This window comes from Hylaeus volcanicus, chromosome 6 (genome assembly GCF_026283585.1).
Source record: "Hylaeus volcanicus isolate JK05 chromosome 6, UHH_iyHylVolc1.0_haploid, whole genome shotgun sequence".
Taxonomy (NCBI): Eukaryota; Metazoa; Arthropoda; class Insecta; order Hymenoptera; family Colletidae; genus Hylaeus; species Hylaeus volcanicus.
This window is the reverse complement of record NC_071981.1, coordinates 6684656-6710949: the sequence shown is the minus strand read 5'-3', so window position 1 is coordinate 6710949 and position 26294 is coordinate 6684656. Positions and strand designations below refer to the sequence as shown.

At 40.4% G+C, this 26294-nt stretch overlaps 1 protein-coding gene and 1 long non-coding RNA gene across 2 annotated transcripts in view; one reads left to right on the top strand and one right to left on the bottom strand.

Annotated features, from left to right (window-relative positions):
• The window catches only part of LOC128878167 (nucleolar protein 4-like), a 101545-nt gene that overhangs the window by 55299 nt on the left and 19952 nt on the right, over window positions 1-26294 (bottom strand). The gene's annotated exons all lie outside the window — the stretch shown is intronic.
• LOC128878168 (uncharacterized) lies at window positions 4947-6206 on the top strand. The gene is made up of 4 exons (XR_008457350.1): window positions 4947-5059; window positions 5554-5663; window positions 5770-5828; window positions 6004-6206. It is a non-coding gene; the product is annotated as an uncharacterized LOC128878168 (long non-coding RNA).

Sequence of the window (26294 nt, the reverse complement as noted above, 5' to 3'; positions counted from 1 at the left end):
GGAGACGACGGTGGCTCTCGCGTTAGGGGAACGGGGGCGAAAGAGTCGGTAGGAGAGAACTGAGAGTCGGATTGAGAAAAGAGGCGGAGGAAGCGGAGGGTACGGGGATGAGAGCAGAAAGAGCCAGAGACGCCAGAAGTGGGAGTCAAGAACCCTACAAGGAATTAAGAGCTTATTCGTAACAGGCACTGTGATGAAGATCCTATGGCTCGTGAAGCGGGGAAAGGAAGGAGAGAAAGCACCTCGACTCTCCCACACCAAGGATCTTTGGAATACCAATCAACCAGCTAATACGTTTGCCCATGCGGGCACGAAATTGCCTGGGACGAGAGAGTCCCCCTCCCCTCCCCCCCCTCCTTGTTCGAACTTTCGTCCTCCGTTGCGCGTTACGCTTTTACCTTACTTCACGAGGACGGGAATCGACGGCTTCTTTCTAGGCGCGGTTTGTTTGAAGAGGGCGTCGGGGCGGTGGTGAAGTTACTTCGGGTGATGGATTATTAGATTATAGAACGAGCGTCTCGTTTGGGCGCAGGAAGAATCAAGACGATTGAAATAGTGTGAGACATGGGGGTAGCGTGCCATCTGACTCGGCTCTTGTCAGGTTTCTGAAGGATTCCAAAGAATTGAAGAGTTCTGATCCATCTCACTAACAGTGGCAATAAACGCGGGCCACCTTGACTCATCGATGTTGCGATTTGTGGGTATTGTGAAAATACAGTCTCATGTTCGGGATCTTTAACACTAGCGTCATCTACTACGATCAAACTGAGCTGGCTGCTTATGGTTAAGGTAGCCAAGCATGATTTCTTCTTTGATGCCATTTTAATTTTCAGTTCTAGATAAAATTGAACCTCTACGTGCGTTAAGGGTAGGTCTGTTTGCTACTAGCGCCATCTACTACAGTCAAATTGAGATAGCTCGATGGGATTTTGTGTAACGCTGTATGATGTGGGAGTATTGTGTACCTTTCACTATTCTGACGTATAATGCTGAAATATTAAGTAGTTAGCCGGATTATGCTGTATTTCGATGGAATACTCAGTATTATACCATCATTTGCTGCACTATATTGTGTATCGATGTTGAAGATTACGTAGTATCTTGCTGTATTATGGTGTGAGGCTTTGTGTAACGTTGTATAATGTGTGAGTATTCTGTATCTTTCACTACTCTGACGTATAATGCTGAAATATTATGTAGTTAGCAGCATTATGCTGTATTTCGATGGAATCGGTATCGAGAATTATGTTGTATCTTGTTGCATTATGGTATGAAACTTTGTGTAACGCTGCATAATGTGGGAGTATGCTTATGGTTAAGGTGATCAAGCATGATTTCTTCTTTGGTGCCATTTTAATTTCCAGTCCTGGATAAAATTGAACCTCTACGTGCGTTAAGGATAGGGCTCTCTGCTACTAGTGCCATCTACAACAGTCAAACTGAGCTGACTGTTCATGGTTAAGGTGATCAACCATGATTTCTTCTTTGGTCCCATTTTAATTTCCAATTCTAGATAAAATTAAACCTCTACATGCACTAGGGATTTGTCCCATCTCTACAGTCTTGCCGGATAAAGGAAACTGGTGTCGTGCATGAGTCAAATCAAGATGGAACGAGTCCTGTCAACGAAAACGCATGGAAATGGCCATCATGGTGTGACAATGCGTAAGATCCTCCATTTTCTTTGAAGCCTTCGCACAAGCGGTGATGCCGACTCGTTACAGGTCTTTCAAGCACCTCTTCACGCCAGGCAGCGGGTAACTATCATATAAACGACGCGATCGCGGGGCAGTTTGCACGGGACGATCAGCGTCGCGGCGCTATAACGGCTCGCGAAGTTACGACGGAGGCTTAAACTTTTACTGTTTCAGGAATGTCAGCGTCTGGGCTTGTTTTTATTCCGTCCACGGCTCAGAGGAACGAGAGATTGTACATCTTACCCCTTTTTCTTTATTCGAGACACTTTCGCGTATCGAAAATAAACATTAATGCAAACTACAACAAGGCATCGTTAACACTAGGGTAACTAGTTAATATTATCATAAGTCAATGTAAAGAATGACTCGATGACTTGTAATACAAAGCGACGGAATGTAGTCGTGTTTGGACTCATTTTCACCAGGGAAACCTTACCGCCACATTGATTGTGTTTTGAGAAAGATGTAATAAGAAATACAAAAAGTGCTATTTTGTATTAGCAATGCTATTTTACAAAACGTAAAAGTGACGACTAGAGTGAGTTTAATAGCGTCATGCGAGAAGCGACAAATAGCAGTGATGTCGTTCGTTTTAACAGGCCAATCGACAATTCGCGAAAATGGATGAGGAATGACGTAATATCGTGTCCTAGACCAACCACCGTCTACAAAAGAGGGTTATACGTTGCGATGAAGAACGATATTGGTTTGCTAGTCCGAGAGGTGTCTAGGTAGGGAGAGCCTTAAAACGGCAGTGAGATTTTATAGGAGTTTATCTTCCAGTAATGGGAATGCTGGATGGGAATGGAGCCATTTGAAACTGCAGTTGGTCGCCATGACTAAGCATGACATGGAAAATGCGAAAGAATTGGAGTTACTGAAAAACAAGATTGATGCGAGAAAGCGACCTCTGAGGTGATGATGGGTTCGAGCAATCCATCAGTGGTATTCAAAGAGTCTTAAATTGGCGAATCTCGTTTCAAAAAGATTTAAATTTTCAGGAAATTCGGGAGTACTTCTCAAACAATAACAATTTTCCGAAGAGTACTTCAAAGAGCCTCAAACACGAAACCTATGGGTTTCATGAGTATTCATGAGTATTCTTCAAACATCTTTAAGTTACCGAGTGGTACTTCAGAAAGCCTCGAGTGCAACACTTGACTTGTGATACATTTTTTACATTGAATTACGAATGTTGAATTCACAGCTTGATAAGACTGAGATGTCTAATTTATCATGGAACAACCCGATTGTTTGATCACACCAGGATACTCTACGTCCACTTCTCGATCGAAATACTTTAGTCGTCAAGTGGATGCGCAGCTGTCCCGGAATCCCTTCTAGACAGAACAGAGAGACGGCCAGCTAAAACTGCAGAAACACCTGGGAAGTATTAGCATAGCTCGACGTATTAACAAGGCTAAATACCCTGACAGAGGAGATCTAGATGAAAGTTTCCAGAGAAGCAGACTTTTCCTGTGCCGTTCCTCGGCCTTAAGTCATTGACGAGATTCCAACCGTTAGTGATGGAACCAGAACACCGTAACGAAGTCCCACACATTCCTGGTTTAACGAACCGTCCCCAGGCATATTCAAGGTCTCCTCCATCATTCGCTATGATCTCGAGGCTGACCTAAGCTCCTCGAATTGCGACACTAACGCATTTCGCATGACTCTTTGACTACAGCTCATTGGAAGGATTCGACGCAAAACTTTAGATATATTATGATTAGGCTGCTCCAAAAGTTCGTTCGGCTTGTGGTGATGGCAATTCTGATGGTCATTAACTCCATGAGAATTTCTTCACGAGGAACCATGAATTTTACCAAAAGATGTTGTAGGATAAATATATTTATTCGTCTAAGAAATTTGAACAAACTCGTTAGCCCCACCTAGTAATCTCAATGTCGCAAAATGATAAAGGAGCCACGGTACCTAGGGCCTAAAGAAATCAAAGACGCAGATAATCGACGAAGTATTACAATTTACAAATGTGTATTTCCATTCGAATACTGTTGAAAGCATAGAGAAGAAAAGTCCGGCTGAAAACGCGGAAAAGTGCGACGCAGCAAAAAGGTTAAAGCGTCGCGACCCGGCTGGAGTTGCCGTGGCGACTGGCGCGCACGTAAGATGCGCGCTGGACGTCGCGCGAGACGCGAAAAGATAACCCACGTGACCTACCCTCGTCCCCCTCCAGGCTGAGCCGCGTCATCGGGCGTCAGCGGCGCGCGGAACGCGCCACCACGTCGGCGTCAGCGGTGCACAGGCCATCGCAGGGACGCAGGGGCTGACAGGGGAGGCGATTGAAGGGCCGGCGGGAGGAGAAAGTAGACTCTCCGCATCCTCGCGGTGGAGGATGGAAGCGGAGGTGGGGCGGCGGGAAGAGGGGAGGCGCGGCGATAAATTTGCGGCGCGGTAGGGGGAGGCGTGACGCGCGTGCACGCCTGAAACTCAATGAACTGCTATCGATTAGCTGCTCATTTTATTCCTCGCGTTCCGTGCGGCGGACTCGTTAAACGCTTCGACCCCTCCTCTCGTGTCCCGTCTCATCATCTGCGTTTTTTCCGCAGGGGTAGGGATCTGAGTCACGAGGGTAGTGGGTCACAGAGTGGCGGCTTTTTTCAACGGCGGTCGAAACGGTGAAAGCAGGTCGCGCGGGATGCCACGCGATGTCCTCCTCGTCCTCCTGGGCTGACCAGGACGCACTGCTCGGTGCAACACGATTTTCTAATAAAACGGGAAACAGCTGGGACCAGTTCAATGGACCCAGATGCTAGTCTACGGCCCGGTGAACGTTCCTTCGAACGGTGCTTCCCGAGAGCGTTATGGGGGATCGCATATGCACCGAACGTTCCTAGAATCTCTGGCCTGATTCTACCTTATGCTTCATGGAGCAGGCATAGCCGTGTCGAGAAAATCATGGTCAGTCTAAAATATGTTTCTTTAGGCTTTGTATTGATGTCCTACCAAAGTAGCGTTCGGTTGACTAGGGACACTGAACTTCAAAGAGACAAGTTTGACGAGACAAGAGACGAGTTTGTGATAAGAATTACGAGATTCATACAAACTGCAACTGGAAGTTAACTCTTTCATCTGAATTAAGCATTGAACTTGAAATAAAGAATCACAAGGTGATCCTCCACAAATCACACGACGATTCTCACGTCTACATCCAGTAGTAGACGTTTCTAGATAATATTTGCCTAATTCGCGGTTTGATTTAGCGCGCAATCGTTCGATTTGGCCGGGATCCAATCGCTTCCGTTTCCGAGGAAGGGGATGCAGCCGTTGCTTTGCGGGGGAGGCGGCGAGGGAGAGGGGCCGACGAAGAAAGCGAAGAGGTGGCAGCCGCGTGTCGAAAGGTGCGTTGTACTCAAACAAAGTAAGATATAATTAGACGGGTAGACGGCTGCGACTGCAGGAAGCCCACGTGTGAAAGTCGCTCGCTGAAACCTCGGTCATCGCTAAAAAGATCCCCAGGAGCACGGGAAATCGTTCGCTTTCTACGATTTTTAACGTCGGTGGACCTGCGCCGAAAGTTATTCGGAAATAGAACGTTCCTCGAATGTTCGAGCTGTTTTAGAGATGCTACCCCCCACATTCCCTGCGTTTGCGAATTGGCTGATAGCCGGCGGATTAAAGTACCCGCCGATGATGCTACCTTTTACGGTTAAGCACTGGTACAATGAGTCGTATTTGTTTGGAACTGTAGAACGGTTCGAGCTTAGTTGCCAGGTGGACTAGTAACCTTATCTAGCCTCGTATGAATGAAACGATGAGGACTATGAGTTGAGTGTATGGTTAAGGGTATAAGAATCATTCACAGATTTGATTAGGTTTGCGCATTACTTTCTAGAGATTCGAATATATACCCCTTCAAACCTCGCGGGAAGTTGGCTGATGGCAAGAGCAGTATTCCCTCGCTAGATGATCGAGCGTCGGGCTCACTTTTGTTCATCAACGGAGGTTAGGGGTTTCTTCCAATTTACTTCTGTATACTTTGCGTAAAAGTAACTTCTACTATTCTAGACGTACTATTACTATTACTATTTACTATTCTACGTTCTTTTAGCGATCGATTAGTAAGCAGCGGAGGACTCAGGTTCAGTTATCGAGGGAATATTCTACATCGTAAGTACGATGTATGAAATGGACCGTTTGTTTCTACGAGTACCAATCGGTTTTAATGAAATGTTAGGGATTGAATTGATTGATGTTTATGAGTATATATTGCGCTTGATTCTACCACTGAATACCGACGCCCCTTCTATTTACCCGTTTAATATTTATCCCTTTATTTCTGTAGTCAGGCAAATGAGAACTGCTGAGGTCGGGACTCATTGTCAGAGGTCTCGGCATCTTTGAGAGGAGTGGGTGGAACGCCTGCCGGTGCCCCACCGTTTCGATCTTAGCGTGTGCGTAAGAATGCATACACAGCTTGCAATTTATACGTCGACGCACCTCGTGCGAGCGAATGCGCGTTTACCTGCGTAGATAGACGCGAAAGAGACACAAACTTAGTATAATTTCCAAGCTGTGTTCGACTCTAATATGGTGTAATTCATTTTTGCTGTTAATAAATATTAAACTACAAAGAAGTAAGTCAACCCTTTCGACCCGACTTCTACTTGGATTTTATTTATCTCTCATTTAGAAATTAATTGTATTAATTGTTCCCATAATTTTCACTTGTAATTCGGGCAAAGGCAACTAGAAATAAACACCTGGACAGAAATGTCCCACTAGGGCAGGAATTATGACTGTTTTGAATAATTAATTAATTTTGAATCTACATCAAAGTAAACATATTATACAGTACACGCATGTAAAGAAAATAAACAAATTCGCGCCACGCCCTGATAATAACGAAATGAGAAAATTCAACTGTTCAAACGGCCGGGTTTACCCGTAACAAAGACAAATAATGACACTCGGTGATTATTGAAATAAAATATGATCGTTTAAACAGTGTAAGTAATGTTTATTTTTTTACCAAATAAATTCGTCACCCACACGGAACTACGTTATAATCTAATAATAATCTGTCGCGACGATTTCCATACGTTTTACGTGCAACAATCATCCAGGGGACCCGCATTCATAACGAATGACCTGACGTAACGCTGTCACGCGTCACCGAATACGAAGTGCGCGAAACGTTTCCATTTTCCGACTAGCGAGACGCGAGCACCGTTTTGTGTCCAGAATTTTTTAACGACGTCTTCAGAAGCGTGTGCCTTAAACAATGCAAGAAACTGGAGCGACCTCGGTAAAAGGAAAAAAATTGTTGAAACTCAAACGAAGTTGCAAGTAAAATTATGATAGATCCAGTCTAACGATCTGACGATATAAATTTCTAAGAGGATTATTCGTAACAAAATTGGAAGATTTTTTATACCAATGAAATTAACCCCTTACACTATCTTCACGAGTGTGACTCGTGATGAAAATTTTAAGCCAAGCTTGAAAATCACGAGTCAGAAAAGTATCCACCATGTTCACAGATAGGAAAAAATTCGTGAAATCGTAAAAGCTTTAAAGTATATTCAAACATCGAAATATTTTATACAGATTTTGCCAAGTGATCCCAATAATTGCGAAGTGATATCGATATCGAATCGACGGGTTTCAAGAAACTCCGCGACCAAATTCAAAGTGATTCGTAACTTTCGTTCCACGTTAGCTATTCGAAGCGTTCTCAGCTCATCAGTATATTCAGCAAGGCGACAAGTAAAAAAATACTGTTCGCCCCCCACCGTAGCATCGGCGAGGATTGTCTGCAAATTACACTCGCCCGGTGTTACCGTCTGGCACAGCCAGGTCGATGTACTCGGTGTTCGAAAAATGCGCGATGACCTGCGTCACCATCTGATGCGAACCTACTGCATACTTTGAGAGTCCAATCATTCAGCGTAGCCGCGATACAGTCAGTGCATACGCGCTGAATGCGGTTATGGGCATACTTAGCGATGGGATCAAGCATATCGCAAGTAGTATCGAAACCTGACCGGACGTGTTCCAATTCTATATATGGAAAAAAAACGAAAGTAACCGAACGGTAGCTAGACGTGTGAAGTTGGTCCCCCAATATTAAAGAATTCAGAATTTTCTTTTTGCAAACGTTTGCCCGTTAATGCTCCGTTGGAATTTTCGTTTGCTCCTTGTCAGTTTAAAAACGATAAGCGAGTCAATTCACATTGCCCCTCCTAATATTAAAAAATTCATAATTTTCTTTTTGTAAACGTTTGCTCATTGTTTACCCATCAATGGTCCGTTGGAATTTTCGTTTGCCTCTCTTTGGTTACAAAATTAAAAGCAATTTGATTTTAAGGGACCAACTTTACATTGGCCCTTAATATTAAAAAATTCAAATTTTCGTTGGAATTTTTGTTTGCTCTTTGTTAGTTTAAAAATTATAAGCGAGTCAATTCTGGGGGACCAACTTCACATTGCCCCCTCCAATATTAAAAAATTCAAATTTTCTTTTTTGTAAACGTTTGCCTGTCAATGGTACGTTGGAATTTTCGTTTGCCTCTTTTTAGTTCAAAAATTATAAGCAATTCAATTTTAGGGGGGCCAATGTGAAGTTGGCCCCCCCAGAATTGACTCGCTTATAATTTTTAAACTAAAACTAGCCAAACGAAAATTCCAATGGGGCACTGATTGGCAAACAATGTGCAAACGTTTGCAAAAAGAAAATTTTGACTCTTTTAGTATTGGGGAGCCAACTTCGCACGGCTATGGTAGCTGTACTTTTGAATAATTATCGATCGAAGGTTACTATAATATACTTTGTGCTGTATTCTAGACCTGTTTGTAGTATCATTTTAGAGTCTATTCTGTTTCATCTTTCGTTTGGTAATTGAGCAGATGACGTCTATGAGACCCTAGAGGTCCAGAGTGTCGAGGTCTGCTAGATGCACATACTAAGTATCCAAGTGGGGGCCCTAAATCCATCAGAGATCTAGATTGAGCTGTGACTCACTCAAGTGATGACGTCAAACTTCAGATTGCGGATTAAGATAGCAGCATGCCGATAAGTCGAATCGAAACTAAACTAAGAAGGTTATCATATCACCAAGAGAATCTTCTTGATATCAAATCTCACCAAGTGCTACCCACCAAAGTAGCGGCTAAGAATAGATATACTTATCGATAACATCTGACCAAGAGTTCTATCATATCAGCAGCATAATCTCTTATCACCAAAACCTCCCAAGAGACAGTCAAATAAATGAATAATTAAGTCCCAACTTGAAAGTGACCAGTAAACCGCGGATGTTTATCCAAATTCATAGTTTACAATAGAAACCTAAATGAATGTGTAGAATGAATACTACGAGAAATAATATCTCCGAAAGTCTTATTATTATTTCATCAATGTATGCATTTATGAACATTCCCATAGACTTACTCGTACTTTAGTTTGGAAAATCTCTTTATTTTATATGCTACATATTTACAACATTGATATTTCGAAACATATTTTGTAATTTTTATCTTCGCCCTAACGACACAAATTCGTGATGTCCAGCTTCCGAATTTGATTACTTTCGGGAGTACTCGGTATTAGAAACGTAAAATATCTGCCGGCCGCGAATGTGTTAATAACCATCTCAACTATAGAAAGACAACCATCGCCACAAATCGAACGAACTTTCTGGTCGATCCAATACAATTCTTGCAAATCGATCCCCTCCCACTAACCATCCATAAATCTCCAAGGATTTAACCACAGACCTTAACCACGCTAGGTATACAAGTCGTGTACCTCAGTACCCCATCCATCAGAGTTCTAACCAGTGACCCCATCCGTCAAAGACCTAAGACACCCCGAGTCATCCAAACGATGACGTGCAAAGCAGCCAGGCACCAAAAGCAATACAACCAACCAGAGATCGCCCCCAATCAAGCCCTCTAAGTACCAAAAAGCCCGCGTCGAGGCCAGGGAAGAGGATTTACCAGGATCAATACGCGTCCCAACTAGTCAGCGCACAAATCAGCCCGAGGAACTAGCGTCACAGTTAACCGAGACACGCGTAATCAGTGATTAGCGATCGCGCGACAAATCGTCGGTTATTGGCACGCTGCAAGCATTATGCGCGCTCGTTAATATCACTCTCCATCCGCGACAGCGAAGTTCAAAGTCGTAGATTTCAATTAGCCCCGGCGATGCGACGGAGCACGGTTGCATCTAGGCTGCGGCTATGCGTCAGCTAGGCACCGACAGCCTAGCGTCGGTCCTCCTCGGCCGCGCCACAGTAATCGAAACGCAAACCGGCAGGATCGATGATATTACCCGCGATAACGTTTCTCCGGTTCTTCGTCATAATGGAGGGACGTCAGGGATCCGCGGGATCATAAATGATGCAGCTGGACATGGAGTAAGACTACCGCGCGATTAATCGCCACTGTCGGGGTTAATTCGTTGTCGGTCCCCACAGGCCTCGATGACGAAGAGTGCGGCGAAATTACGGGGGGCAGGTTTTGGATCTATCGAGTTGAGGTTTTGTTCCTTTAGTTTGTGAAGATGGATGTGTTTTAGAAGAAAAGCCTTTTTCAGAAGAGAGATCGATGAAGATTCTTGAAGAAGACTACCATTGCTCGCCTAGCATTTGTATGTGGAGGATCCCTCACTTGGATACTTAGTATGTACATCTAGCAGACTTCGACTCCCTGGACCTCTGGGATCTCATAGACATCATTTGCTCAATTACCAAACGAAAGATGAAAAAGAATAGACTCTAAAATGATACTACAAGCGGATCTAGAATGCAGCTCAAAGTATATTATAGTAACCTTCGATCGATAACTATTCAAAAGTATAGCTATCATAGCCGTGTAAAGTTGGCCCCCAATACTAAAACAGTTAAAATTTCCTTTTGGCAAACGTTTGCCTATTGTTTACCCATTAGTGGCCCGTTAGAATTTTCGTTTGCCCCTTTTTAGTTTAAAAATTATCCCTTTCATACAAGTCTACGATCATACCACCTAATATCCCAGTATAGGTGTCTCAGGATAATGCGTTTAGGATTCTGTGTATCTTACTTTCCAAGTTGAAATATCAACCGTTTTCAAAGTGGCAACTAAAGGTGACCACATCAACAACTGAATCTCCTTGATATCAAACCTTCACAAAATGCTACCAACCCGAACCTAACTCAAACCTAACATTGATGACTCAAAATGATGTCTTTTGCATTCTGTGAATCTGTCTTCTACATTTCTATTTCAACCGTTCCTAAAGTGATAACTTGAGGGCCAATATTTCAAGAAGGTTTCTAAACCCTTAAACTTGACCTATCATAACCAAAAAAATACATACACATTTTTTATGGCTACTTTACAAACCTATAAAGTTCCAACCTGATTGACTCCTGCAATTGGCCTAAATGAACCGTTATAATGCAACTGATACATTGAAAAGCGTCGCGAGGATCAACCTTTCTCGCAAATTGATGGTTTCTGACCACCTAAGCAGCCAGAAGTACTTTTTCCAACCATCTCGGGCTAGAAAGTAATCGACCGCTTGATTACTATACTTTCACCCGGTCAGCAGCTCGGTTCGCGCGAAACTTAGGTGTTACGTACATCATCAGGACCCACCGGTGGTAAGTTTAGCATAAAAATCGCCTCGAAACGATGCCGTACGAGCGCTCGCGCGCCGATATTGCTGGGTATTACCGTAACTGCCGCTGTATTATGGCAATTTTCAATTTTGCTGCACTCTCGATCGCCTCCCACTTCTCCCCTTAACAATTGCCCAACAAATGACTTTGATACTATAAGAGGGGCGAAAAATTGGACAAACGTCGACTGTTTCCTATCGTTGCACGAAGGTGCGTAAGATTCGACAGCAAATTGATGAAATGCATGATTTTTTTTTCTTTTAGTTAGTAAATCACGAGTGGGAGTGTTGGAAATGCGTGATTTTTGTTTATTCTGTTTACACTCTTTATACCAATGGCTTGCTTACCCTTTTTAAATCCTACAATGCCTCTGCATCTTTCCAATTTGACAATCGCTACAGAAAAATTACTCTTTCCCGGTTTTAATTTGTATGCCCTCTGCTAGCTGATATTTCTCAATATTTCTGATTGCTTAGGTATTGATATGTCCAAGTCTTTTGTGCCACTGCTCTAGTGGTAACACTTTGGCTATGTCTAGTTGAAGAGATCTCTTCACTTTAAAAGCCATCTCCAATTGGTTATTACTATTTTTTATTCCACAAGCAGCTTTAACTTTATTACTATTCAGCAATTCTCATAAATCTTTCTTTGTGACCATAGTATACCCTTTTTCTGTCACTGATCAACTAAGAATAAACTTTATTTTAAACTTGGGACCCACTGTACATTTTTCATCTCAAATTTCTTTCATTCTCCATCAGCTTACGATTCTATTTTAATGGTTCCATACCCATATATGGGTACTGTTTGATTATTGGCAACTTGGACTGTTCTGTGTGGTTTATACAACTGCAGATCTGAGAACCATTCCTTTTCAAATGCCATGTGCTCAGATGCTCCTGAGTCTGCTAACCATATCTCAGATGTTTGTGACATAACCTCTTGTATGGTGGGTATGAAAACTAATTCTGTGTGGCTTGATTTATTTGGGAAACTAACACTCTTTGTAATTTTTTGGTCATTCTGTTTACACTCTTTATAGCGATAACTACATTGATTACAACTTGATATAGGAGGCACTCACTGGTTATTCTGTGTCATATTTAACTATATTTTGCTGGTCTACTTCAAGCCGAAGACATTAAATTATTCAGATCTCTACCTTCTTTAATATTGTATCAAACTGTTCTGAAGTTTTTAAACCGAGTAGTCAACCCAGTGATTAATCTAACCATCTTTATATTATCTATATTGCCTTGACTCTCTATTTCAGCTGCTAACTTTGTTACTTTACATACATAGGATGCTACAAATTCAGACTCTGACATTTTTACAGCAAAATACTCTTCATATAAAGTCATTATACTGACCTCGCATCTTCTTTCATAGACACTAACTAGATAATCCCATACCTCTTTTGCTGTATTACAATTTAGGATTAACTGTGCCTGTTTGTCTTCAAGTGTGCCTACGATTACTGCTAATGCTGTACCATCCCTCTTTATCTACTCCTTCTAAACTGCAGCCGCTGCACTTTCATTAAATTCAGGACTTTCCCCAGTGACTACATTTACCAATCCTTTGCCTCTTAACATTGCTTACATTCAGAACTCCCATAACTTGTAGTTGACACCGTTAAACTTGTGGAATAACACAATGTTTGACTCATTCATCTTATTTTCCCTTCTTTTTGAAGAAAAAGGAACTATATCGAACACAATACAAAAAAATAAAACACTAAGCCTAAACCACACGATTTTCTTTTCCTTCGTGATCAAGCTACTACTGTTAGCACGTGGCCTGGGCCCATAACCTGTTGAATTTGAGAAGTTATTCCAGCCTATTCACTGTTCTGTTGACAGAGAAAGAAAGACACTACTAAGGCAATCAAATGGTTATTAGAGAACGATAAAAAGTACTTTAATTATACGTTTAAGTATATATATAAAAGGATACACAGAATTAATTAAACTAAACCAGCCACTCAATTGTACACACACGCTCGGCATATACGCTGCTCTACCCCTACTCTCTTTTGTTTTATCTAAAACTGCTGTCTGCTTCGTCCGCGCGGGAACTACGAAATATTCAAAAGTTACGCATTTCCAACACGGATAACTCGTCAAAACATAATCGAATCGAAAGGAGATTGAAAATACCTGAAACTTGTTTCTCTTCGGGTTGTCTCCGTAGTTTGGGATTGTTTGCAAGGTGTCTCTCACGAATGACGACTTACCTGAAAGAAAACGGATTTTTGTTAGATAAAAATATAATCATAAGCATATTTTAATGTGTCATGCTGGTAATAAAAATTGCTACATTCTCGCTTTCAAGTAACCTAGGAGGTCAAACTACGACACTATCATATTCTAACATCTATAACATACCAGAGGTTGCTAAACTAATAATAAACAGTATTCCCTCTCTTAAGGGGGGAGTCTGGTCCAGCTAATGTATTTTTCTAACGCATATAATTTCCAGATATAATTAATTTTTGTTATTGAAACTTTTTTTACATATAAAGGGACGTTCAAAGAAGAAAATTTGACAATGTAGATTTAATTTGAATGTATACATATATAGTAGTCGCAAGGAAAAGATTCGGTCAAAATGGTGGGACGCATAGCTCATCGAATTTTTATCCGATTCACTTGATTCAACGCTTAAATTGAGAGTATTTAAGTTTATATGCTCATGAACCTCGACTCTTAATGATTTATTATTGTAGCATAAAGTTATTGCAAAATAACGGCTGACATGTATCGTTCATTCATGTTTTTTGCCGCCATTTTTTCAATTAACAAATTTTTTTTGCAAATTACGCATTTTACGTACCTACTGAAGACAAAAATTTTCTGATTTTACCTATCAGATGTTTTCCCAGGGCTCCACATATCCCACCATTTTGACTAAATCCTTTCCTTACGACTACTATATATATTATACTATATACATATATATTCAAATTAAATCTACACTGTCAAATTTTCTTCTTTGAACGCCCCTTTATATGTAAAAAGAGTTTCAATAACAAAAATTAATTATATCTAGAAATTATATACATTTGAAAAATACATTAGCTGGACCAGACTGCCCCCTTAAACGAGAAAATCTGGTCCCCAGGTTGCTCAAGAGCGCGCCAGATAGCGATTCTTATTTTGTCTCTCAATTATACGGGGCGAAGCTTGTACAGTTATCGGGGTAATGCTCTATCGGAACGGCCAGGCGGGAATTTCTGCCGCGGAATCGCCGTCATCTCTCGCCAAGAAACTCGTGTGCAAAAACGTCGAGGCTAGACGACGTGCACAAGTTGCGTTCTAAATTGCGCTCGATAAACGCGGTGATTTCATGGAGTTTCGTCGCGAGGCTGCCGGTGGTCACGGTTGCTCGTGACTGCATCAAGTAACGGTGAAGATCGGCAGGATTCTTTCGCGAAAGTAACGGAGCGAAGGAGGCAGGAAAGGTCGTCGGTTGTATCGAGCGAGCGAAATTAATCACCCGCCATCGATAATATCTCTCCCTCCGACCTCCAAGGATCTCGGTCTACGAAACCAACAGTGACGTCTGCAAATGGTCGATCATTAATTACGCAAGGATTATTTTGACCATTTTTGACCCACCTCTTTCATGTAAGGGCACGTAAGATTTCTCAGAGCCTCCTCACTCTAAGATAAGGTCATGCAGATATTTTTTGAACCTTCCCTGCCCCTTGAGACTCTTATTTAATTATTGAATGGCCTGCGATGGAATCCAGAAATAGTAGAAGTATACCAAAGTGTTATTAACCTGATATAAATAAGTAAAACAAATATGAAACACTCGTATGTATGTAAATATTGACTCATCGAGCACATAATACGCAAGGTGTCTTACTTTCACACGGATGTTAACTGAAATTTATTTTTCGCGTTGATTAATACATTTATCCGAATAACGCGAGTACTGTGGGGAGAACCTACATTCCTAATAATTGCTGTACGGATAAATTATTCAAGGGAAAAATATTTACCCAGCTGATTAATTCAAATACATATTCATCGCGCGATTATTTGAAATGCATGTTCATTCCATGCTATTCGAATAATGGCCAACGGTGCACGGTTCGACCGAGTTCTCACTCTTTCGTAGAGCGATCCCATCGAAAGTCGAATTTACGATCCCACCCGATACCAATGGCGAGATTTCTTTATGGAAGGAGAAGAATCCGAGAACATAGAAGAATCCGAGTATCCGACCTCCTGCATTCGGTCGAAGCAAGATCTGTTGGCCGCTGAAGGCCACCCAGAGGCTACCCCCACCACTTCAACCCAGAGCGCTTTTTGGCGCCTCAAAAAATAATTTCTCACGAATCTAACAGTAGAAATCGTGATCGTCATGATCAAAAGTATGAAATTACTTCAAGGTACCAATCGATTTTATTCCAACTGTATAGCTACCCGGTATTCAGCAGGTCAATCTCGAAAATTGATCGTCATCGAGGTTATACGTGGCATGTACGCTTTCGTCCGGGGCCGCCAGTAGATAAATTCAATTTCCTACTTCTGAAACGTTCGCGTTGCATCGATATTTTACATTTTCCATCGACATCCTCTCGGCCGCGGTGCTCGATGATTTAAGCTCGGACGCATCATTGCCCCGGGACATCAAAAAATTAAATCAATTAAAACAATTCGTTTAATTGAAATGATAATTGAGTTACGCGAGCGCCCCGACGCACGACCGCGTCTCGGTGCTATCGCGCGCCCTCTTTCGCGTCTTTTTGACAGACGGGAGCGCCACTTTTGAGGTTATAAATTGCCGGAAATAACGAAACGGTAATTTATGCGATTCTTTGTTACGCATGTGGAAAATAAATACGTAAATTCGAGTCGGAGGAGGTCAGTGAATTGAGGAATTGTATTTGTTTCTTCAGAAAACGTAAATTAAAATTGCAGAGATATGATGTACGTAACTATTAGGGTGGACAGAAAGTTCGTGCGATTTTTTACGTTGTTTCAGTTTGTGCAATTTTTTGTAATCAATGACTTCGGTATGACTTTGTATGCAAATGTTTATATCATTTTGTACCTTTTGAAAAGCTCTATCATATTTAATTATTAGCTACGTTAATTTAATAATTTTTGTTTCGTTTTAGTAAAATCTTGGAAAATTTTGAGATTCGTATAAGCTATGAATATTCGTATAAGCTGAGAAAAGTATAAAGCTACTGAAGCAGCAACGAATATATTATATTCAGTAGCTTTAAATTTTTGCTTCCAGTAGCGACGTAAAAGTACTCGAATCTCAAAATTTTCCATGACTTTACTAAAACGAACAAAAATTAAACGATCAATAAGTTAATGCATTAGCTAGTAATTGAATATGAAGAAGTTTTTCAAAAGCTACAAAATGATATGAATCCTTTCATGTAAAGTATTTGAATGTCTTCAAAAAATTGCACAAACTGAAACAACGTAAAAAAACGCATGAACCCTAATAGACTGCGGATGTTTATGAAAATTCATGTTTTCACAGATTCGGATACACGAGATCCTGAATTGAGATTCGAATGAAAGTATGTCTTATCTTGTAAACTGTGTAACATGTATTTTACTGTTTATATTTTATATACAGTCAGTGTAAGAAGCATTCGTACAGGAACCCATTTAAAATAAATGGTTCCTGTTCGAATGCTTCTTACACTTTTTATTTATTTTAAATGGGTTCCTGTACGAATGCTTCTTACACTGACTGTATATAAAATATAAACAGTAAAATACATGTTACACATATTTATTACACTGACTGTATTTTTCCATTCATACATTACATCATCGCAAATACATGAACATCCCCAGCCTATATATAAGTATTATAAAAAAATAAACCTACCAATCGAACTCGGATGACTTACATTTAAAAGACATCCAGGAATTGAATTTTTGTCTAAAGTAGCAAAACATAAGAAACCCTCAAACCCTCACAAAATCCCCATAATGTCACGCAACAGTTCAGCCTCGTCGGATTCTTCCGACCCAGTACAACATCCATTTACAGATTAAACCGCGCCACCCTGTATAAGGTCCCAGCTTCAGGTGAAAGAAACACAACCGGGCAAAATGATTTCGGCCTCCAGAGGATCTCGCGCAATAATTTCTCGATCCATTAAGGCTCCCGGTCACAGCCATTCGTAAATACACGAACACACGCACACTGAGGGGGCACGGAGAGAGAGCGAGCCGCACGCAACACGCGCGTCCTAACAAGCAGAAGACCCTAGGGGACTCCAGTGTCTCGTAGGTGGCAGGTTGGACGTCCGCCACTAAGAATTCAATTAACGGTAATTATATGGCGACCCTCGTGGCAGCCCTCGTTACTTTCCTCCCCCTCTCCCTCCCTCTCGTCCCATTCCCTCCACATCGGTCCTGCAACCTTCCACCCTTTCTTTCCGTCTGCAGGTGCATCCACGACGCAGAGAGCTGCCAGAAAGTTCCTACAAAGTTCCATTTGGAGGCCGAGGCTAGTCTCGTTCCTTTGCCTTTCTCTGAGCCTCAGACCACCTCCCCCCTCTTGCACCCTCTGTCTCCTTTTCTATGAACCATCACCTCCAGAAAAAAGGTACCCCGTTTAATACCGACGGAGGGTTCTCTCAAGAATTGGCAGGGATACCCACGGTAGCACGACTCCCTAATTGTGCATTCGTGGAGTTTTTGAGGCGGAATGGTCGCCTTTCTGCCGAGCCTGGATCAGGCTCTATGCCAAGCCCGGCCAATCCAAAGTCCAGGCTTGGTGAACCGCTTTTATACCCCGTATGACGAAAGGTTTGTCCCCTGTGGCCGTGAAACGTCGACTCGTTGTGCGATTAGCGGGAAATTTTCATCCGGGGTGAATTTTCGAGAGTTTGTTGATGTTTGGTGGGGATTGTGAGTATGGGTATGAGGTTTTTAAAATTGCTACAAATGTTTTACTAGATTTTTGCACTCGGATGTCCCCTATTGGGGGACTTTCTTGAAATATCATTATAGAAATGCAACCTAAACGAAATCAATTTATAAAATTATATGTGTAAAACGTTTTTTTCACGTCGAATTTCACGTCGAATACAATTTTTGAAGACTCTGATAAAGTTAACGCTAAATTTAGTAGAACTAAAAAAATTAATTCCGACGTTAAGGTGCTAATAAAAATAAATCTGAATAGAATTCGTGAATCTGGAGGTTTGAAAAATAAAATACTATGACGAATGATGGATTATCCGATTTTTAATTGCCTCGAGATCAAATTTTAAGAGAGCAAGGATATAGTGATTAACTCTTTGCACTCGGATGTCTCTTATGAAGGAAGAAGGTAAGTCTAACAAATTTTTAGTGATAAATAGACTGCGGATCTTTATGCGAAATAAAATATTCGCGAATGTGCCTACACAAATTGAACGTAAATAGGAATTTATTTTCTTCTGCAAATATTATAACATGAACTTTACTTTCAATCTTTTTTATATTCTTGCATATTGTTTGCATTTTGTAGTTTCTTGCACATTCAAATTTCCTATAAATGCATAAAGATCCGCAGTCTAGTGATAAAGGATTTATGTTTGCAGTGATGTCAACACTTCAAAAAAGCTATAAGAATAGTCAAGTCTAATAATATCAAAAAAGACCCTCTTAAACTAATTTATGTAATGCGATTGTTCGCACATTCTGCAACAAGATGGCGCAGAATGCAAAGGGTTAAAAGATGCGACTGTCTATTTCTCCATGGAATAGTTCGATTAAATTTGTCATTCGACAGAATTTGTCCATAATAAATTATAAAGTAAATTCGAAATTAGATCGAAGCGATAAAGAAAAATCACGATCTAAACAAGTCAGGAACCAAACGCCATTCCCTGCGTGGAACAAAGAGTCCCTCAATTGGCTCACGCTTGAAAACGCCAGATTAACAACCCCCCGACACTGGCACGGCTCGCGAGGATATTTTTCATTTAACCGGCATCGAGCTTTTAAAATCGGAAATATTTTTTACCAGCGCAAACACGAATAAACGATCGAGACAACAGGCAGCAGTCGTCAGTAAATTTCACGAGCGGCCTCTCGCAGCGGCATAGGAGGAGGGGGTGTAATATCAATTATAAAAGCGTAACCAATAACTATGGCCCTGCTCTGTGTGCCCTATTGCGTCAGAATTTGTCGAATATTCGCCAGTCCCGTGTAATCGAAAAATAAAAAAAAAAAAAAAATAGGAAACGGCCGCCAGAGTGCCTTTTTCATTGCGTTACAAAACACATTCATTTCCTGCCACCGTGTAAATTCTATTGGCTTTCCTCGTCTCTTCCCCCAACCCACGTCTAACCTCATAGTTAAACTGTTTACAAATTAGGTTTTCAAACTTTTATACGCGCGACAAATTTTTGTCGTTCATTTTAATTCGATCGTTTTATTGGCTTCGATTAAATCTCTTCAGGGACGATTTTCTTTTGTATTATCAAATCTTTGTTCTCTTTATTGTTGACAGTAATTATAATTATAAAAAACTAAACGTATGTGGCCAAGGGCGTGAAGAGGTTAATGCTAATTAATTAAGCATGACATTGAATCCAATTCGGGGTAATATTAAATGTGTTGATAATTTCGCGAAGCAGTGTTATTCCTTTTTTTTTTTTAATTTCTGCATGACGTTTTGATATAAACTCTCGCAATTTTACAATAAATAGAAGCGTCAGTAACCGTCAGTAAAACGCGAGATTTATATTCTGCAACAATAACAAGCACACCCGCCGATCGAATTACTTCTCGTCCCATTTTTCCGAAATATGTTGCATTTTTGAGTCGCAAAAGGTTTTGAATTTCGTCCAAGAGAATAAAAAAAAAAAAAATAGAATTTCGAAGTGAAAAAAAAAAGTAAAAATTATTTTGGTAAATGATTCCGTGAACGTTCCGATACATGTGTTTATTTGCGAAACTCGTTATAAATATTTTATTGTTTGCCATAATATCGCGCGCATTCAATCAAATTGCTGTGCGAAATAAATGCAATAAAATCTGTCTGGATAAAACACACGAATTGCAACAACTGCGCTGTTTCGTCAACAAGGGATTCGATTCAATCAATTTTACTTTCTTTAAATGTAACTCCCTTGTAATAATTGCAATAACGCAACCCACCAAAAATTTATCCGGATTAGAAATTTATGCGCAGTTCACCATCAAGGATGGAAACTATTTCTCTAAAAACTTGTGTGTTTTAAGTTTATTTCCATATTAATTCATGATAATAATTGTAGTTGATACTTCTGAAAACTAAATGCTGTATAATTCCCATCGAAACATAGAAAGCACCTAAAAGGAAGTTTGATCTGGATCGGGCAAACGCGTTAGCAGTTACAGGGAAATTTCAAACGAACCGAACCGTAAGTTTTATTTTTTTCAAATCGCATTTTCCCCTAATCCATGGAGCGAAATAGGAGTAAATAGAATCAGACGTGGTGTAGGTGATTGAAAACTCGGACTTCGATTCCCGATGACACGTACACGCCACTCCGGTTCGAAACTCGTGACGGGTTAACCGTGAAACCAACGGTAGCGTAGATAAGTGTTAGGTATCAACTTGTTGCATTAATTACAGCGGGGAGGCTATTAGCCATCGATTCACGCGAAATCTCGTTTCTCTCTAGTTACCTCTCTTCTCGGTTTCCGTGTACACAGACGCACGCGTACACGGGTTCGCCGCTGTTTAGAGGCTTCGTGTACACGCGTTCAAGTCTTCCGGATTTACGACACGCGCGAACTACTGGAATCCACGTGGCCATTGGCCGATATAGAGCGATCTTATGCGAGGTGAAAATGAAATAAACCGAAAGGTTTATTCGAATTTAACAGTACTCAACGGGCAAATAAAGATTGCACCCATCATTTGCATCGTATAGAATTATTTTCATATCGAAAATCATGGTATAATAAATTTTACCGGTGACGTTAATGACAATGCATTTACACTGTCGCTCAAAAGTATGTGGACACTCCCTTAATTCTTATAAATACCTGAAAAAAGTTATATCTTCAGTAAATTTGATTATCTTGTACATATTACATTTCTTACAGTGTTGGAGAACATTTTTTAATAATAATTTATTAAATATCTCGCCGATAATGATAAAAAATAATTATCCTAAGTTAATCTAATAAAAATAATAATAAAAATAATAATAAAAATAATATTCTAAATTAATTATTATAAGTGACAGATTTTCTGTCACTTTTAATTTTTACCCACCAAATAGATGATTATTTATTTAAGAAAATTGAATAACTAAATTGTTAATATAGTACTATTAGAATACATTACATACATATTCGTAGTAGAATTTAGCAACAAATATTTTTTATTAATAAAAATATGCTTTATATGTATAAAAATATGTATTATTACATATGTATATATGTACATCACACATAGTAAGTGTCCACATACTTTTGAGCGGCAGTGTAAATACAAGATCTATTTTATTTACACCTCAATTTAAATAGCTGAAATTAAGATACCAAGTATTTTTGTCTTCAGTTTCCTCGTTCTCGTCAAGAAATTCGTCAAACCCAACGCAGTAAAATTTTTCCAAAACATAGTATATTTAGTTAGAACGAGCTGCTGTTATCAATAGAATATAGAAACTCTTAGATCGAAATTTTCGTGAAATCCTATTCTTGGTAAAATCGATGTTTGATCGCGAATATAGTTTCGATGATGATTTTATGTATCAATGGCGTATCAACGATAAACGAAGCGCGACAAAATATAAATAGTGGATCAACTTTGCAAGCAAGTGATAACCTCTCTGCTTGAAACGGTCACGCGTATTGGAAATACGTCTTCACGTGACGAGTTAGAGTTTCTGCAAAATTCTTATCTAGATAAAAATTTAGAATAACAAATAAAAGACGCGCAACTGCCTATTCGTTATTAGTTACTCAAATAACTGAAATTTTTATAACGAAATCTTCGTGTCGAAGTATCTAAATATAACACTCTTAAAATTATTTATAGGGAAAAACTAGTTCTAGCTGCACTATATCGACTTTCTATTTTTAAAACTCGAGGGAATTGTTAAGACTCAATTATAAATTAATGTACGAAGGCTTTTGAAACATTGTTGTTTGAAATGAAAATTGTTGATTATTGAAAAGGTAAAATAAACATGATGGGACAAGAATTAACGAGAAACAATTATTATGCAGCATAATAGTGGCTTTGCGGGAGCTATTTTCAATAGGCGACAGCTCTGCTGTTGCCTCTAGAAATACAACAGCCTTAAATAAATTTATCAATACTGGTTCTTTGCTTTTAAAATCTAGGAAACCACTCAGGCGTTTCCTGTCATATTGTAACGATAAAAGAGTAACGATAAAAAGAAACTAAACTAATGCAATATTTATTTATTATCTATTTCTGACTGAGAACATCTGAAAATGAATTATTTTATTATCGAAGCTGTAACTATTATTCTACAAAGTTATTTACCCTTTAATCGAAATTTGTATCTAAATAAGAATTTCTGATAGAGTACATATAAAAATGAATTGTTTTATTTTATCACCGAAGCTGTAACTATTATTCTACAAAGTTATTCACCCTTTAATCGAAATTTGTATCTAAATAAGAATTTCGATGAATTTATCTCGAAGTAATCAATTACTGTTAAATACTGGCTAAGCCAGCAAAGAAGCCCTAGGTCGTAGAGTTTTATGGTCTCGCAGGAACGCGCGCCGCTTTCCGGTTAAAGGAAGGTGCTTGCAGGAGCGGATACATGAGCGGAAGTGGTCGCTAGCAACGCGCCAGCAATTACGCGGGCCCGCACAGCCATCCCTATCAGTTCGTCCACACGTGACCGTGCGAAAAACACGCATGTATTAACGCGCACACACGCCCCGTTCCACTTTGGTTGCTCCCTTAAGACCCGCCCACGAGTAGTGAAAACTGCCAAGATCTTGCTGATACAATTTAATTTATGCACCTCGGACTGAAAGTTACTTTCACATCTCGAAAAAACTTTGTAATCTGCTTTCTACAGTCAAAAGATGGACGATAAAATTGGACGTTTAATTTCGTCACACCCTGTGTATCTGGAATTTGTGGAATATAGAATACTTCTACGTGAAAAAATGAATAAAAGATGTGAAGTAAATTGTTTCCCTACGGGGCTTCGTTTTCGAAAAAATTGAACTTGAAGCTGTTTGGGGCACGGGCGTTACTGATAATCGATTCATGGGGTTTTCTTGTGCTTCGAACTCTACGTGAACTAAAAGATTAGAAGTAGATTGTTTTCCGTAACATTTCTGAGTGGTAGAAATTTAGAAAAATAATTAACGCGACAAGTGTGACTCTTAATCTGTGATAGAAATTTGGAGGTAGTAACTGGCGTTCGCCTAGCGTAAACGCGGCTTTACTCCGTGCAAATACGGCCGCCTTGCCGGATGAAAAAAGCGCGCAGCACTTTTTTTCCCTTTTCTGTCGACGCGGTCAGCTCACCTTGATAATGCGAGATATCACGCGTATACACCAACAAACGAGTGCATGTATGGAGAGAGAAAAAAAAAGGAAAAACGGCACGGGCGGCCTGGGAGGGGGAGGGGAAGAGGCCAGTGGGTATCTATAACTGAACACTGCAGTTCGCGCGAATATGCGAGTCTGCGAGGAAAATTAAATATTATACGCGGTTTCTCGAGTGAATTTTTTTTAGCTTTTCTGTCGACAATTGAATTTGTTGCAACCCCGAAAAACAGTAAACTTGGAGAATGCGGAGGACACGTGTATTTGGAGGCCGTGGATTTACTTGCGATCAATTTACGAATTTGGATGGTGGAATTCATTTTTTTTTTGTACGTTTAGAGTTTTGGTAGAAAATGTAGGAATGAATGGGCCTAACTTACGATTTATAAAGTATAAAACAGGAAAATTGAATTAGCGTTTGGTTACAAGCAAAAGAATCTATCGATAGAATTATTAACCGAATTATACATATTACAAAAGCTGCACGAATAAAATATTGTGAATACTGGGAAATTCGACAATGCAGCACCGACAAAATATTTTTTATTATCAATTTATCTCTCGTACTTGACGTGTATTACAGCGACCTTTAATTTAATAACCAATATACTACAACCAACTCGAACTGTTGCAAAAGTCACTTCTGAGCAATGAAGATCTGTGATGAACAATTCATTAAAAACTGATTGCATGTGAAACACAAACGGATTGATATTATTTTTTAAATAACATATTTTATTTTGAAAATATCGGTGTTTCAATGATAGGTTTTTATTCTCTTGTGTCACTCTATCCAAATGGAAAAGTAACAATTAATCACGGATGTATTAGCTGTTTTAAAAAATTAATTTATTGGGTAAATCAACTGCGGTAGGTCAGAAGCAACTATAAAAACAATTCTAGAGCAACTACATAAAGAAGGTATTGGTATCGGAACATAAGTCACTGGTTACCACTGAGTGAAAAGTGGAGAGGTATACATCAATATTAAACCTCTAGGAAGCCTAGGAGCAACTACAGAACAAAGGTATAGCTACCATAGCTCAGGCCATTAGTCATCAACTAACTCAAGCCTGGACAGATAATAATACATCAATATTATATGTCTAGGAAGTTTGGAAGCAACTATAAGACCAATCTAGAGTAACTCTGGAGCAAACATAAAGCAACTATAAAACGATTCTAGAGCAACTAAACAACAAAGGTATTGGTACCAAAACATAGGCCACTGGTTACTACTGAGTGAAGCCTCGATAGATAATTATACATCAATAGTACACGTCTAGGAAACCTAGGAGCAACTATAAAACCAATCTAGAGTAACTATGGGGCAAAGGTATAGCTAGCATAACTCTGGCCATTAGTTACCAATGACTCAAACCTGGACAGTTAACAACACATGAATATTAAATGTCTAGGAAGCCTAGGAGCAACTATAAAACCAATCCAGAGTAACTACGGGGCAAATGCATAGCTAGCATAACTCTGGCCATTGGTTACCAATGACTAAAGCCTGGACAGAAAACAATACGTAAATATTACACATCTAGGAAGCCTAGAAGCAACTATAAAACCAATCTAGAGTAACTACAGAACAAATGTATATACCACCACAACTCAGACCATTAGTCACCAACTGACTCAAGTCTGGACAGATAACAATACATCAATATTACGCGTCTAGGAAGCAATAAATGACAGATCAATATTAAAAGGACCATAAAGCGACAATAAAAGAACGATAAAGCGTCCACAAAACAACTTTAAATCGACTCTAAACCGCGTATAGTGCCCCGCAAACGTCCACCAACGGCGGCACCTCGTCGGATACGGGCTCTGAATAAAACTTGTCGCTCCTTGGATCCCCGCTGAACAAGATCGCCCCTTCTCGCGATCAACCGGTGCCCCGTTCGACGCGACCGCTCGAGATCCTGGCAACCGCATATCCCAGCTAAATTCGAAAAGGTCGATATTTCAAATGCCAGCATCAGGGGTTAACCGGGGGCTATTTTGAGTGTACCGTACGGCATGTAGGACCTGAACACACCACCCGTCAATAATCCGCTGAATAAACTATCGTCCGTCCGCCCACATGGCCACCCACCCGTCCACCACAACTCCACTCAACCGCCACGTACAGCCAGACATATATCACGTAGGTGGCGCGCGTGTGCGCGGGTTCAGGGCGACGCTGTCCCCCTCTCCCTCCCACCCCCATCCCCCCTCCACCGCCCCTCCAACGTCGGTGAGCGCGGGGAACGTGCTAATATATGTACCGCAGGCGCGGCTGGACTAGCGTACGTGGTGGTTCGCGTGCACGGCTTCTCCAGCATGTGTGTGGGAAGAGGGGGGAACGCCACAGGGTGGAGGCAGAGGGAGCCGTAAACTCGACCAGAGACCAGTCACGAGGGAGATACAACGATGGCTACGACCCGAGGAAACGAGC